We start from the raw sequence: 17151 nt of genomic DNA on the forward strand, positions 1-17151 counted from the left end.
TTCCCTCTCACTCTTTCCCTCTCTCTCTACTGTACTATGCACCCTCACTCATTGTAAAGTAAGAGGAAATAAGAAAAGAAAGCGAAAGTCTGTTGGAAATCTAGAAACTACAAGGGAATAGATAGTGAAATGCGGAGGATGTTTCCGTAGACTTTTGCAGGAGTTTTTTGAAGGTTGACAGTAAGGAACACAAAGGAAGAATGTAAAGTGAAGAGAATTTTATTGGCATCTCTCTCTCTCTCTCTCTCTCTCTCTCTCTCTCTCTCTCTCTCTCTCTCTCTCTCTCTCTCTCTCTCTCTCTCTCTCTCTCTCTCTGACCCCTACTACTACTACTACATCTAATAATAATAATAATAATGATAATAATAATAATAATGATAATAATAATAATAATAATAATAATAATAATGATAATAATAGCAAGCGGCGCGTGGTATAATACGTGCTTAATACAACAGCTGTAACACCCATCGCAGTAATTTCCCGCCACAATTACTCTTCCTGCTTAATGAGCGGCTGATCACGAGAGTTGGGCATTCGGTAACATATTTCGTAGTTGTCAGTGTATTAAACTTTCCCTAACGCTTTAACCCTTTCCTTCCGTTTCAGTAGAAGACACAATATAAGATCTTTTAAAAACTCCCGTCACAAATTTTTAGTCATTAGAACTTTCAAGTGTCTGCCCTATGTAGTATTTAAAGGTGTAAAAATCATGTAAACACGTCAGAGTGGTTTTTGATTAATTGTAAATGTAGAAAATAGTTGACGAAGGGTTAAAACAGTGACATCTCCCGCGGGTTGTCGTGTTTTGTCCTCCAGACTTGAAAGGTGCTTGGGAAATATGAAGCTCTTTCGCCTGTACCCAAAAAACGCTTTGCCTTTTCAACACGACTGTTTTCAAAAGCCACAGAGATGATTAGCCGGACTGTCAAGAGTGTTTCCTTTGTTAATAATGTAGAAATCTTGATAATCTGTCACTAGAACTGTAAAAAACACCCTTAAATACGCTTTGCTCTCTCACCACGACAATTTTCAAAAAGCACAAAGATGATTAGCTTGGTCATCAAGAGTATTTCTTTGTTAGTAATGTAGAAATCTTGTTAATCTTTAGCTAGAACCGTAAAAGAGAGAAAACATTCTTCGTTAAGGACCCAAAAATCACAAAGTGTAGAATCTAACAATACAGACGAGCATCAGGTAACTCCACACAGGCAGGCAGTGCTTATGTAGGCAGCGTGCATGGAAGCGTCCTGGAACAGAGTAATATTAACAAACACGGATTCCAGCTAGGCAGCACGCACACTGGCGGAGCTACACCCACTACACCCTCGCGTCATTATGCAGTGTGAGAGGAGGCCGGGAGAGGCAGTGAGAGCAGTGAGAGAGGAGGGAGAGCGACACAATATCCTGCTATGATGAAAGTAAGTGGGAATGACGCTATGCCTCCCTCACCTCTCTCTCTCACTCTCACTCTCACTCTCTCTCACACACACACGTACAGCATCGATTCACTAGCAGGCGCGGTAACTGATACACCTGTTCATAATCTGCTCGCCGCTGCTCCCCAATGACTACACCTGTGGCCGAAAAGAACACCAGGTAGCGTATTGATTATTGCGTCCTCCACCTGTCCGTGTTAATCAGCCCTGAATTGAGGTTGATTTGTTGACTCATAAATCTGTGTGCTATTTTCGGGCAGGTTGTCTCTTATTTATCTCCATTGATGCGCTGTGTGGCTAAGGCTTCGCTGTGTCAATGCTGAGTCAGTGATGTTAGTTCTACAGCTTCCAGAGTATCGAAAAAGGAGTTTAAAGCTTCCAAAGTACCGAATAAAAGTATTAAATCTTCCAAATGATCGAAAATAGAGTATTAGAGCTTCCAATATAAGAAAGAAAATAGAGCTTCTAAAAAAAAAAAATAAATAAATATTCCAGAGTATCAAAAAAAGTATAAGCGGTTATCAGTGCATTAAAAATTTAGAGGTTTCAGTGTATCAAAAGAATATTAAAGCTTCCACTGGATAAAAATGAGTATAGAGGTTCTAATGTATAAAATGGTGGGTATCGCTGAGACTGAATGCCATTGCAGCCTTTATCGTTTATCTAAAGCCTCTGTCACTGTCAAAACAATTTAACTGTTTGTCATTACACACAAGTTTTTCATAATTCTATCAAGTGTTTATTTTATCTTTTATGGATTTTCTATAATTGTTTGCAAGTTTTCTCTTACGATTGTTTATGATTTCAAGTTTTGTTTCTCATGCTACAAAGTTAATCATTACTACAATCGTTTTTTTTATTTAGGAATCCACGAACTTTTTGCATTTCAAGACTGTAGGAGGATTTCATAACATTCCATAACGTCTCCTCTTTGCCTGACGACCAGCAGTGCATGAGTTATCCCTGACGAACACCAAGACAACAAAAACAAATCACCCATGAGTCTTATGTTTCCTAATAAATATATTCAAAATCACCTTTCTTTCTCATCTCTCGCTCATTAACCTGCAGTACCTGAGTTATCCCTTATGAATACCAAGGTAGAGAGAACAAAGCACTCGTGATAAAACCTTTAGCTAATCCTGAAATACGAAATCATAACTGACATCGCTTCCTTCACCAGCGGGGCGTGAGGTACAAGGCATGACTAGACAAGAGCAATGCATTCCCTCTTCTCTTAACGTTCAATAATATACTGTGGTGTTCATTCCGCAGCAGTGTTTGATGAGCTGTTGTGGTGGTGGTGTGCGAGGCAGCGAGGCGGTGTCTGGCGAGGCGTGTGTGTGCGTGTGTGTGTATGTGGATGATAAGGAATTCTGTGGCGGCTGCTGTGTTGATAAGGCCACGCGCTGTGTGTGTGTGTGTGTGTGTGTGTGTGTGTGTGTGTGTGTGTGTACTGGGAGGTTGTGCTTTGTGTTGTTTTGTCCTTGTTATCCTTGTTTTCCTTCCTTCTGATTCCTTTATATTTTTTTGTTTCCATGTACCGTAATGATATTTTCCTTTTTAATTTCCTCGTTTGAATTTTCTTTTCTTTTTTTATGTATGGTAATTAAATTTTCCTTCCTATTTGTCTCTATATACATTCATCATTCCTCTTTCATTCTCTTCCCTTTCTATATTTATTTTCTGTACCTATTTTTTTTCCCTTTCCCTCTTTCTCTTTCCCTCCAAGTTTCCTCCCTTATTACCACCTCCTCATTCCCTTCCCTTCCCTTCCCTTATTCCCTGTATCCTTTTCCTTTCCTTCCTTCCTCTCTTTCAGTATCTCTCTCATCCTGTTTCCCTTCCCATCCGCCTTCTCTTCCGGTTTCCCTTTCCTTTTCCTCCTTCCTTCTCTTCCTCCCTTGCTTAACCTGGCCGGGAACTCACAGGTAGCGTCGTGAGGGCGTGTAGGCGCGTCAGGTGTGTTTCTTTGGACATACAAGCCGCAAGAGAGAGAGAGAGAGAGAGAGAGAGAGAGAGAGAGAGAGAGAGAGAGAGAGAGAGAGAGAGAGAGAGAGAGAGAGAGAGAGGGTAATGTCTCTTGCTACCAATTGTGAAATCAAACGTTTTGTGTGTGTGTGTGTGTGTGTGTGTGTGTGTGTGTGTGTGTGTGTGTGTGTGTGTTGTACTTTTTTGTTTTGATTCTTCTTCCTGTGTTTATTTCTCATTACCACTCTTGTGTTTCGCCTCCTCCTTTCATCTTCTTTGCAAAATTCCTCCTCCATTTTCTCTTCTCTCCTCTCTCTTCCTTTTCCTCCTCTTCCTCTTCCTCGACATTATTCTTATTAGTATTCTCTTTCATCATATTCTTGTTTTATATTTTATCTTTCCTCTGTTTCGTTGATTTGTGTATCTCTCTCTCTCTCTCTCTCTCTCTCTCTCTCTCTCTCTCTCTCTCTCTCTCTCTCTCTCTCTCTCTCTCTCTCTCTCTCTCTCTCTTCCACGTTTTCCATTATGCACCGACTTCCTTACTTCCTCTTACATTCTCCTTCCTCTTTCTCTCTTTTTATTCCCGTGCTTTTCGTCTTTTTCGTCCTCGTACGCCTTGCTCCTCCCTCCTCCCCCTCCTCCTTCCCCTCCTCCTCCTCCTCTTTCTCCTTGTTTTTGCAGCACGTGCGAGGGGCAGCATATGAGGGTCTTCCGGCAGAGACGTGAGGTAGCTCTCTCTCTCTCTCTCTCTCTCTCTCTCTCTCTCTCTCTCTCTCTCTCTCTCTCTCTCTCTCTCTCTCTCTCTCTCTCTCTCTCTCTCTCTCTCTCTCTCTTCTCATCCGTAAAAATAAGTTAAAATGTCACCTCGTATTAAACATTTTACTAATTAAATTTCTTGCGTGTTGGTTGGTGGAATTGTTGGGGTTGGTAGGGAGGAACCTTCGTCATTGCTATCCTGCATCTCCTGTAGTGTGCTAAGGAGGGGGAACTACAGAAGGATTCCAGGCAGACCTTAATGAAGTCCTGTGTTGGTGGGGAGTCTTTGGAAGGGAAAGAAAACGAAGGAATAAAACTCCTTTTCCCAACACACGAAACCTCCTTGGATTTTTGTGTAGCAGTATGGCTCTCTCTCTCTCTCTCTCTCTCTCTCTCTCTCTCTCTCTCTCTCTCTCTCTCTCTCTCTCTCTCTCTCTCTCTCTCTCTCTCTCTCTCTCTCTCTCTCTCTCTCTCTCTCTCTCTCCCCCTTCCTTTACCTCTACCCGTTTTCTCTTTTTCCACCTTATCACCTTTCACCATCTCCTTCCTCCCTTCCTTCCCTTTCCTCATCTTTCCTCCGTTTTCTTTCCTTCCTTTAACCCTTCTCTTTCCTTCCTGCCATTCCTAAACCACTCATTCCTTCCCTCCTTTCCCTCCTACATTCTTTCCTCTCTTTGTTATTTGTCTCCCTCTGTGTGTGTGTGTGTGTGTGTGTGTGTGTGTGTGTGTGTGTGTGTGTGTGTGTGTGTGTGTGTGTGTCATGAGTAACGTGAAATGTTCTTTAAAAGTTTATGAAGTATTTTTAATGGCGTTATTATTCAAAATGTATTATTATTTGGATTTAATTACCTCTTTATTAACCTTCATTACATTTTAATTACTTCCAGGTGAGGTAGATTTAAGAGGTTATGTGTTAAGTGAATGAATAAAAAAAAGCCTTTGAAAATTATATTGTGGGTTACGTAGAAGAGGAAAAAGTGGGTGAAGTAGAAGAGGAAAGTCTGAAAATTGTACATTGGTTTTGATAGATAAAAAAAAAAAAAATAAATAAATAAAAAGCCTTTTAAAATTATATTGTGGGTTAAGTAGAGGAAGGAAAAGTCTGAAAATTGTACAGTGCGTTTGATAGATTTAAAAAAAGTAAGCCTTTGAAAATTATATTGTTGGTTAAGTAGAGGAGGAAAAAGTCTGAAAATTGTACAGTGTGTTTGGTAGATAAAAAAAAAAAGTCTGAAAATTATATCCGTTAAATACATGAAAAAAAAGAACCTTAGGAAATTTGTAGTATGCATTAAACAGACGAAATAAAAAGCTTTGATAATTGTTATGTTTTAATATGCGAAAAAAAATTGAAAATTATAATTATGCGTTTGAGAAGTAAAAAATAAAGCCTTTGAGTATTACACTATTATGCGTTAAGTAGATGAAAAAAAGCCTTTAAAAGTCCAGCTGTGGTTCATGTTAGTGTATTCATTATCTTAAAATTATATTCTAAGTGGTATTGTAAGTGAGATAAGTAAGGATGTAAATAGTTCGGCACTTAACTTGAAAGATACTTAAACTTTTATGGCTGCTGTTACTCTAATTGCTGCCAAAATGTTGATTATATTTTTTATTTACTTTTATTATATTGTAATTTTCTTTTTAGTGTGAGAATGTAAGAGAAAACCCTTTAAAAGTTTTCCAAATTTTTGTTACTAATGTTACTGTAATTAAGACAATGTGCAGCAGTCTTCATTCGCTTTCCTTGACTATTTTCTAATTATCAGTGAAGAGGGAGAAATATCATTGAAAAAGTGGAGTGAAGAGGGAGAAATATCATTGAAAAAGTGGCTATCATTAAATATATTCAGTCTATTATTAAGTTAACATTCCCTTTTCTTCATTACAGTTCGATATATAACACTTTTCATTCCCTTTCCTTCTCAACTTTCTAATTATCTTTGAAGAGGGAGAGAGAGATCATTGAAAAAGTGGCTATCATTAAATATATTCAGTCTATTATTAAGTGAACACTCCTCTTCTTTCACTACAGTTTGGTACATAACACTTTTCATTCCCTTTCCTTCACTCCTTTCTAATTATCTGTGAAATCATTAAAGAAGTCACACGTTTGATACATAAACTCAAATCATCATTAAAACACGTACAGTAATCATCCTCTCACTTCTCTTCATTACACTTCTAAGTATAACACTGCCACGTATTACACACACCGACCTCACTACAGATCCTCTATTTTCTAATGTATTTAAGTCTCCCCTCCTTTAGAGCGTCCCATTTTTACAGCACATTTTCTACTTTTCTCCTTTTATTTTTTTTAGGTTCCTTTGCCCACGTACCTTCCTTTGTGTTGAGAGAGAGAGAGAGAGAGAGAGAGAGAGAGAGAGAGAGAGAGAGAGAGAGAGAGAGAGGAGAGGAGAGAAGCTAAATATAAATGAAAAGCAGTATGAAAAAAATGAGAGAGAGAGAGAGAGAGAGAGAGAGAGAGAGAGAGAGAGAGAGAGAGAGAGAGAGAGAGAGAGAGAGAGAGAGAGAGAGAGACAAACAAACACAAACACAAACACACACAAACATACCCAAAGTACACTTCAAAACCTCCTTTAAGTACACCACACGTACTCAACCCTTTACATAAACCCTCGTTTGCGTTTACTGACCTTAGAGCGACACCTGGAGGTTAACACACCAATTACCAGCAGGTGTGTATGTCTGTGTATACTTGGAGACCTTAGCATTGAGTACAAGGCTCCCCATGGTATTAGTAGACGCAAATAGAGAAGTGTTGGAGGGATGTAACTGTAGACAAGCAAGAGGTACTCCATTACGTCCTAGGGAACCACCTGAGAGGACGAGCAAGGTGTGTTGTGCTCAGAGAGGCTGCCTAATGTGTGGAGAGAGACAGGACGGGGGAGAGGAAGAGGGAGATGATAAAAAAGGTACAGAAAGGAGAGTAAATGAGAAAGAGAGGATAATAGAATAGGAATAGAGAGATAGAGAGGAGGATAGGAAAGAACAGGGTATGATATAAAAGGGATAAGAGATGATAGAAGTAGAGATAAAAAGATGAGATGAAGAGAGAAAGGGGAAAGGTACAAAGGAGATAAAAGGGAATAGGAATGGACAGTAATTGAGATTAAAATAAGGATAAGAGATGAGAGAGAGAGAGAGAGAGAGAGAGAGAGAGAGAGAGAGAGAGAGAGAGAGAGAGAGAGAGAGAGAGAGAGAGAGAGAGAGAGTACACCCAAAGTTTTTTCCCGTGTTACTGGTGCAGGAGACCTTTCATGACCTGGATAAAGAAAGAAAGCAGTAAAAAGTAGCGAGAATGCGTTATATTTAGCCCAGCAAGGACATCGGGCGAGGAGGAAGGTAACAACGTAGCAGAACAGAAGGCGGAGGGTACAAGAATGTAGCATAACACTCCTTTAAACAGTGTGACCCACATACTCACCCTCTTGATCTAAATATAAACACTGGTATCCTTGTGGTTTGTCAGGCAGAGTCGTAACATATCTGATCTTGAATGTACATGTTTTGCGTTCGTTTTGTGTTCCTTTGTGTTGGTTTTTTTATTTTAGTGATGTAATCTTGGACTGTAATGTTTTTGTGTGTGTGTGTGTGTGTGTGTGTGTGTGTGTGTGTGTGTGTGTGTGTGTGTGTTTCCTTTTCCAATCTGGTAAGGTAATTTCAACACATGATCGTCTGTGTGTGTGTGTGTGTGTGTGTGTGTGTGTGTGTGTGTGTGTGTGTGTGTGTGTGTGTGTGTGTATTTCCTTAAGTTCCTTTGTCTTCCAAGTTCACTCTAGTATCATATTTTTAAACTTTTATATCTGTCTTTCCTGTCTGTGGGGTCTGTCTGTCTGTCTGAGTGTGTGTGTGTGTATCTGTGTGTATGTGCGCGCGCCCCGTCAGTAGCAAGCCGCCCTTGGTCCAGCGGCTGTCACCGTCACCAGCGGAACAGATCAATATGACGACCGCCTGCAGGCACTAAACTGAACTCTGACGTCACCTCCTGCCGCGGCACTGCTAGAGAGAGAGAGAGAGAGAGAGAGAGAGAGAGAGAGAGAGAGAGAGAGAGAGAGAGAGAGAGAGAGAGAGAGAGAGAGAGAGAGAGAGGCGGGTTTGTGGGGGAACAAGAATAGAAACATACGTAAAGACAAAGATATGGAAAGGAAGTAGAAGAAAGGACAAGTAAAAGGAGGAGGAACAGAGAGAGAGAGAGAGAGAGAGAGAGAGAGAGAGAGAGAGAGAGAGAGAGAGAGAGAGAGAGAGAAATGAGATGATATGAGGAAGAAAGAAAAGAAGAGAAAGTAACAAGACGAGAGGCAGGCAGAGAGAGAGAGAGAGAGAGAGAGAGAGAGAGAGAGAGAGAGAGAGAGAGAGAGAGAGAGAGAGAGAGAGAGAAAGTAAGCGGGAAAGTTTTCAACGTTTAGAATAGGCAGGGAGGGAAGAGGGGGGATGAAAAAGAGGGGGTAGGGGGATTTCTGTAGACTGTATGAAGGTTTTAGTGCATATGAAAGTATATAATTCTCTTTTCTATTAACCAAACCGTAATAACAGTGTCCAGTGGCTTGCCTGGCTTGGCTTTACCACCACCACCACCACCACCACCACCACCAGTGAGAGTTGTGCAAAAAAATCCTCAAATCTAACATGTATTTCTTAATGTGATAGGGCTGAGAATACTTTGTTGTTATTTCTACAAGATTGGTGAGTTGAAGTTTGGTTTATTTGGAATTATTAAGTAAAACCAGGAAGGGAGATGCTTATTTTGTTGTTTTTTTTTGTGTTTTTTTGTGTTTGTGTGTTTTGGTGTGTATTTGTGTTTTAGTGCTAATTGGCTTTGTTTGGGTGTGTTTTTTGGTAGTGGTTTGATGTGTTTGTAGGTGTTTTGTTTTGTTTTCCAGTGCTTGGTGGAGTTTTTGCGTGTGTTTTGGTGTTTTGATGCGTTTTGGTCAGGTCTTCGTGTGGTTTGTGTGTGTTTGAGCGTGTTTTGGTGTGTTTTCGTCATGTTTTTGTGTTTTGTGTGTGTTTGGGTGTGTTTTGATGGTGTTTTGGTGTGTTTTGGTCAGCTTTTCATGTTTTGCGTGTGTTTGGGTGTGTTTTGAGTGTGTTTTGGGCAGGTTTCCGCGTGTTTTGCGTGTGTTTGGGTGTGTTTTGAGGGTGTTTTGGTGTGTTTTGGTGTGGTTTGTGTGTTTTGCGTGTGTTTTGAACGTGTTTTTTGCGTGTTTTCAATCCCGATGCAAAATACATTGATAACGCGGTTCATCTTTTATCTCTTGTCAAGGGGGAAGGAACAAGGATGCTGGGGTAGGAAGATATCAATTATTTTTCTTGCTTTGTGTGTGTGTGTGTGTGTGTGTGTGTGTGTGTGTGTGTGTGTGTGTGTGTGTGTGTGTGTGTGTGTTCAGATATCCTTCTATCTATATGTATCCTTCTGTCGTCCTCCTCCTCCTGTGTTCTCCTATTACAAGTATATTTTGATTTTATATTAATATTTTTTTTTTTTACTTTTAACATACTCATATCTATTTATTTACTTACTCATTTAGTTTATTCTATTTGTTTATTTACTTATTCACTTATTCATCAGTTGTATTTCATTTATTTAATTTTTCATTTTACTTCATTTCATTTCATATATATATACTCCCATTTATTTATTTACTCATCCATTTATTTATTCACTTGTGCTTGCGTGTGTTGCGGAATCCTCCTCTCCTTGTGTGTTTCCTCTCCACGTCCTTCATCCCTCCTCTGCCTTGCGCCATTTGCAGACACGCTGTACAAAAGGTGCGCGCTGCTCGTGTCTATATACTTTAATTCCAGCAAGAGGGAGGGGACACATCCGTCTCGTTAAATATGATACGTTTCAGCCCCGAAGGTGAACAAATATTGGAACACGACAGGATGCGAAAAAACGGATAAACATTTCATGCGCAACTCGGAACAATTTTTTTTTTTTTTTAGCAAATGAAGAGCGAGTGGATTTTCAGTATTAGTAGTGTTGCTGCTACTGCTACTACTACTACTACTACTACTACTACTATGAAAAGAAAGCAAGTGGTTCATGTATCTAATAATTACTACTACTACTACTACCACCACCATCACCAGTATATTCTCTAAGCCCAATTTACGCTTCCTTCTCTCCTTTAGTCGTGTGGGAGAGAGATAAGGACGGTGGAGAGGGAGAGGCAGGGAGAGAAGAGAGAGCCCCTCAGTAGATAAGTTTCAGAGGGAGCGATGTTTGTGTCCCTTCAGGTGTAAATCCTCTCTCAGGTGACCACTGGATGAGCTTAGGACTGTACGATTCTTAGTGAGTTGTGGTGGTGGTGGTGGTGGTGGCCTGTTAATCTAATGGTAATATTTGTCTGTATTTTGAAACGTTTTGCTCTTTCATCACGACTGTTTTCAAAGGGTACAGAGATGGTTAGCCAAGTTTTCAAGAGTATTCCTCCCGTTAGTTTATAGAAATATTGTTAATCTGCCACTAAAACTGTTAAAACACCCTTAAAAACCCGTGTAACTTCAAGTAGACCGCTTTGAATGTAGTGGAGTTGCGGCGCAGTGCTTCAGAATACGGGTCACTGTGGGATGGTGATTATGATAGTGATGGTGTTTGTAGTGACGTGATTCTGGTGGTAGTGGTGATCGTTAATATGGTAGTGGTAGGGTAGTGACAGTAGTGATGATCGCGATTGTGTTGACTTAAGATTCGAATTGTAATATGGTGGAGGGATTGTGGTGATGATGGTGATTCGAATAGTGATGATTGTGATTCAACTGGTGATGGCATGCTGGTGTTCTTGATGCCCTGAAAACTGGTCATATAGATCGTAATATTAGTAATAGTAGCAGTAGTGGTGGTGGTGGTGGTGTACATACAAGGCACTACAGATGGTGGTGATGGCCCAACACTCCCAACATTGGCATTTTTATTTGTTCTGGTGATGTAGTTTGCCAATGGCGGCGAGCTGGCGGAAGCGGCAGTGTTAGTTTTACTGTTGTTGTTATTATTGTTGATGGTAGTGGTGGTGGTGGTGGTGGTGGTGGTGTAGTTGTCAGTACTTTTAGGGAGAATAAGCGGTATAACATTCGCTCATAAAGTCACGAAACATTAGCAAAATTCAGTTAGTGTAAAAAAAAGTGTGGTTATTAGTGGTGGTGGCAGTGGTGGTGGTGGCATTGGAGATAGTGATATCAGTTCTCGTGGGGATAACACACACAATAACATTCATTCATAAACTCACGAAACACGAACTAAACTGAGAGTTACTGTAAAAAAAACAACCGTGGAGTTCCCTTGGAGTTCCCGTGACTTAATAACCACGAACTGAGCGTAACAAGAGAAAGAAAGGAAGACAAAGCAAATATATTAACTAACCACGGAATAAAACAGTTACAGGGATCTGCAAAGTTAGTAATTATGCATGTTTCCTCATTCCTTTGATGTATAATGTAGAGCAAGGGAGGGGGGCAGGGAGGGGGTGTCTCTCTCTCTGTGTGTGTGTGTGTGTGTGTGTGTGTGTGTGTGTGAGAAGACGAACAACAACAACAACAATAACAGCAACAACAACAACAGCAACGTGGGTGGATGAGGTGGGGTGTTGTCTCTGGTCTTTCTCGATCAATTGCGTTTTTTTTCCTTTGTGTATTTGTATTGTATGTGGTGATTAGAAGAAAAACAACAACAACAACAACAACAACAATAATAATAACAGCAACAACAACGGCAACAACAAGCGAGAGAATAATTAGACGACTGGGAGAACAAGAACAACAAAGACAAGCAGAAGAAGAAGACAAAGGAAAAAGCAGATGAAAAGAAAGATGTCTGAGGTTACGACACGGAACACTAAAGAAAGAACGAAAACCAACAAGAAAGAAAACAAACAAGAGTAGAAGAAGGAGGATGTGTAGGAAGAGGACAGGAGTGAAGGCATCTGGTCCCCTCTTCACCCACGCCCCTTGCTAATGCCTCGTCAGCTTCACTAGGAGGGTAACCGCCAGGAAAACCCACGTGAGGCGTCACTGGGTCCTTTTACCTTAATGAGCTACTTGGACAGGTGCGGCGGCGGGAGAGGGACGCGGTGACAGGTAAACTTGATGAAAACTGTCATGTGGACGGGGGTACCTCACCTGTCTGCCTACCTGTCTGTCATTCCCGTCCCATCATCACTAATTCGAGTAAAAAAATAAAGGTAAAGTTAATTAGAGGAATTTTTCCCTATTTTTCTTACCCGGGAGGAAAAATGCGTTCAAAAAGCGTTAAGTAAATGGAGCGTGGAAGAGGGTGGGAGAGTGTGGGGGCGTGGAAGGGTTACGGAGTGGGTGGAGGGACTGGAGGGAGGGAAGAGGCATTGAGGAGTGGAGTAGATAGTGTGGCCGAGGAAGTGGTGGAGGGAGAGGAAGAGAGAGGCTGGGAGAGAGGAAGGGAGAGGAGCGAGTGAGGCGTGGACGTATACGAATGACTTGGGATATTGCGCGATTGGTCACTGAGGGAGAGGAGGAGGAGGAGGAGGAGGAGGAGGAGGAGGAGGAGGAGGAGCCGAGAAGGGAGCGGAACTGGAAACTGGATAATTGTTTAGGAATCGAGGAATGGAAACTGGAATGGGAAATGAAGCGAATAGTTTTGGCTGGAACCGAGCATTAAGAAAAAAAAAGAATAAGTTAACATTAGGAAATATTAGGTAGTGTAAGATTAGTTAACATTGAAGGTTTTAGTTAACACACACACACACACACACACACACACACACACACACACACACACACACACACACACACAGACTTAAAAGACACACATACTTTTACAAACTTTACTTATAAAAACAAACTTAACAATTTGCTCAAGAATAAGGAAGAGTAACAATGAAAAATAATGTTAAAAAATAAAAAATGAATAGAGTTTTTTATCCTCAAGCAACTTAAACACCACAGACCTATTATTACAAATCCTACTGACAGCACAAACTTTACATTTTACTTAAGAACACTGAAAAATAGCAAAAATAAAACCATGCTGAAGTAACAATCGTACCTTCTTTATACATCAGTAAAAAAAAAAAAAAAAATGAAAAGTAAGAATTGATAACGATAAAAAGAAAAGAAAAAAGTTATACTCAAAAACAAACAAACAAACCTAAGAACTTTATACTACTTAAGAACAAACAAAATAAAAATAAATACATAAAAAAAACAAATCTATATAAAAAACAAACTTGAACCAAAACAAAAGAAACGTACCATGAAACAACCTCTAATTACAGGCACACCTTCACCTGTCCCCACCTGCCGTAAGACTAATTACCGGGCGTTTTCACCTGCCCCACCTGACCCCCGAGGCCATCACAGGTAAACGAGCCTTAATTAAGCTCCCATTTACCTGTACGAGGCGACGCGGCGCGAGCTTCACCTGCCCTGTGTGTTATCCCATAGGGCTTGTTAGGAGTGAGTTTGTTGTCTCCAGTGAGAGAGAGAGAGAGAGAGAGAGAGGAGAGAGAGAGAGAGAGAGAGAGGAGAGGAGAGAGGAGAGAGAGAGAGAGAGAGAGAGAGAGAGTGTGTGTGTGTGTGTGTGTGTGTGTGTGTGTGTAAAGTGAGCATACCAGTAATGAGACATGGTAAAGAGAGGGACAAGAGGAATAATTAATGAGAGAGAGAGAGAGAGAGAGAGAGAGAGAGAGAGAGAGAGAGAGAGGAGAGAGAGAGAGAGAGAGGAGAGAGAGAGAGAGAGAGAGAGAGAGAGAGAGAGAATGCTACACCCTTACCCTTTCATCTATAATTAAAATCTCCTTTTTACACGTCTCTGACAATGAACCATATAAAGAAAAATGAATAAAAACACAAATAAAATGGTAAACAACATACATACTTATTTTCTAACATATTAAATACACCAAACGAAAGGCAATCAGTGTAAAATATTTAACATTCAATCTTTTTAAACACTGCTGCTCCAAAAACACCGAAAAAAGTCCCTTGTTGTATTAGAAAAAGATATTATTATTGTTTATATTTTCATAACTAATTTCGATTATGTGATACGTAGTTAGTGAAATGCGAAGACAAAGCAGGATTGTGTAGTAGACTGATAGATACAGGAAGAGCAAAAAGGAAAAGGAGGGAAAGTGAGAGATAGGAATGAAGGAAAAGGGAAATGAAGAAGAAGAGTAAAGGAGGGAACAGAGGATAAAGGAGTAACGGATATGGGAGTGAACAGAGGGAGAAGGAATGAAGGAAGGAGGAAGAAAAAATTGAAGGGGAGAGAAAGAGCCAAGAGGTAAATGGTAGAGGAAGATGGATATTAATTTGTGCCCTCCTTCTCTTCCTCCTCCTCCTCCTCCTCCTTCTTCCATAAGAGAAAGATCTGAAAGACTCATTATTAATTTGTGCTCCCAACCAGTTAATCTCTCTCTCTCTCTCTCTCTCTCTCTCTCTCTCTCTCTCTCTCTCTCTCTCTCTCTCTCTCTCTCTCTCTCTCTCTCTCCTCTCCCCTCTCTCTCTCCTCTCTCTCCTCTCACTCACACACACACACACACACACCACACACACACACACACACACACACACACACACACACACACACACACACACACACACAGAAAACGTGACCTGACGCTGAAATTTAAGGACAGACTCGATAAATTTGAATTAAGTGTTAAAAAAAGAAAGAGGAGGAGGAGGATGATGTTTTTTGGTAAGCATGGGAAAAACAAGTGAAAATTTAGAGGAGACTATGAAGAGGAAGAGGAAGAAGAAAAGAAGAAAATAATAAACAATGATAATAAGAGAAGTATAAAGAAGACAAAAGAAGAAAACCAGGAGAAGATTGAGAAGATGGAGATGGAGGAAAAAGATGAGAAGGAAAAGGAGGAGGAGGAGGAGGAGGAGGAGGAGAAGAAAAGTGCTTGAGGGGAAGAGGAAAGCAGAATATGAGGAGGAGGAGGAGGAACAAGCCTTCAAAAGCAGCCGAGTTGTTGACCCACTGCTGCAGGAGGAGGAGGAGGAGGAGGAGGAGGAGGAGGAGGAGGAGGAGGATATAAATTGCGGGGTGGAGGCAGTCGAGTGTTTTGGAGAGACAGAAGGGGGGTGGAGAGAGAGAGAGAGAGAGAGAGAGAGAGAGAGAGAGAGAGAGAGAGAGAGAGAGAGAGAGAGAGAGAGAGAGAGAGAGAGAGAGAATGTACTTGCGCGTTCTTTTTCACTCATTTTTTTTTTTATTTATCTTCTCCTCCTTCTCCTTCTCCTTCTCCTTGCTCTATTTCTAGTCCTCCTCTCTTCCTTGTTCACTTCCTGTCCTCATTTTAGCCCTCTTCCTCCTCATCTTCCTCCTCCCTCTATTCTTTCACATCACCTTTCGTTCTGATTCTTGTTTTACTTTGCCTCCTCCTCCTCCTCCTCTTCCTCCTCCCCGCAGTAATTCCTTTCTCGTGAAACAGCAACTAAAATTATCCTCAAAATATCTGGGCTTGGTTCGGCCGCTCCCCGCCTGACGTGACCTGAGTCCACCAATGAAACTTTTCAACGCGAAACTCACCGGAATTCGCTGTTGTCTTGTGAGCGAGGGGGAGACGAAAAGAAAAATACGTAAAAAGTAAAAAAAATAAGTTAGTCTGTGAACGTTTTCTTTTTTATTCTTGTGTGTGTGTGTGTGTGTGTGTGTGTGTGTGTGTGTGTGTGTGTGTGTGTGTGTGTGTGTGTGAAGTATTATTTTGCTTGCGTCCTCGTGAATTTAAGAGGACAAGTAAGGAAAAGTGTGTGTGTGTGTGTGTGTGTGTGTGTGTGTGTGTGTGTGTGAGTGTGTGTGTGTACTTTGCTTCATATTTATTCGTTTTGTAATTTTATATCAATACCTGTAACTGTAGTCAATATTTCTATGTATGTATGTATGGATGTATGTATGTAAGTACGTATGTTTGCACGTGTACTCAGACATGCAGGACGTGGCAAATCACTGCGCCACACTCCACCCAACACCGGAAGCCAAGTGAATCTGTTTCTCAGGTGAAGGCAGGTACTTAGGCTGTCCCGGGGAAGCCCACCTAGTTACCTGCCTCCACCTGGGCCAGCAAAGTAATCTCTATTTGTACTGCGTTCCTCCGCCATCCATTCTCCCAAGGTAGGAATAATTTTGAGGTAAACTACTATGAAGATTTACTGCGGTGGTCTTGTGTTTTTCGTGTACAGTTTTAGAGGAGTTATGGTCTCAAGGGGAATGTTATGGGGGCTTGAAGATGTATTGGGGAAAGTTAGGCTCTTGTTCTTTTTGTCTGTAAGTAGATTGCTTTGTTTTCTTTTAAGGTTATAAAGTACCTCTTTGTGTGTTTATTTTTTCTAATGTAAGAGGCGCTGTAGATAAGGTAACAAGAAATGAAAAGGGGAAGAAAGGTTCGTTGTTTAGTTTATTTGTTTCCTGGGTGTGGTTAATGTTCTCTTGTGTTCCCTGCTGTTGTGGTTGTTTGTAATGTTTGTGAAGATGTTCTCTTTTCCGTTTTCTTTTTTTCCTTTACTAATGAAAAAAAGGAAAGTTATATATTATATTTTTAGACACTATTAAATTTGTCTTTTAACTTTTTTTTTAACTCGTAAGAAAATGTTTTCAAAGATGCACTGATATACAGAGTACGTTTCACCTTCAAATCATATAATGAGAAAGAAAAAAAGAAAAAAAATTAAATACCTGTCTGTATCTAGACATAGTGAAATACGAATACTGATTTTACATTTTTTATTTACCTTATAAGAGAATATTGTTTTCTTTCAAACATACACTGATATATAAACTAATTTCTCCCTTCAATTTATATCACGAGAGCGAGAAAAAAGATATATTTATTTTTGGTACGTTTTGATGTAGCACTGACCAATCCAATATTTTCGTGATTATTTTTATGGTCATCGTGATTCTGTTGATAAGGAAGGACCCTGCTGTGTGTGTGTGTGTGTGTGTGTGTGTGTGTGTGTGTGTGTGTGTGTGCGTGCGTAG

The 17151-nt window shown here is 40.4% G+C and overlaps 1 protein-coding gene and 1 long non-coding RNA gene across 2 annotated transcripts in view; one reads left to right on the top strand and one right to left on the bottom strand.

Annotated features, from left to right (window-relative positions):
• LOC135091783 (acetylcholine receptor subunit alpha-like 1) overlaps positions 1-17151 on the bottom strand; it is a 131539-nt gene that overhangs the window by 82695 nt on the left and 31693 nt on the right.
• On the top strand, positions 1201-2475 carry LOC135091580 (uncharacterized). Its single transcript, XR_010262564.1, has 2 exons — positions 1201-1421; positions 2304-2475. It is a non-coding gene; the product is annotated as an uncharacterized LOC135091580 (long non-coding RNA).

The sequence above is a fragment of the Scylla paramamosain genome, chromosome 38 (assembly GCF_035594125.1).
Source record: "Scylla paramamosain isolate STU-SP2022 chromosome 38, ASM3559412v1, whole genome shotgun sequence".
Lineage (NCBI taxonomy): Eukaryota > Metazoa > Arthropoda > Malacostraca > Decapoda > Portunidae > Scylla > Scylla paramamosain.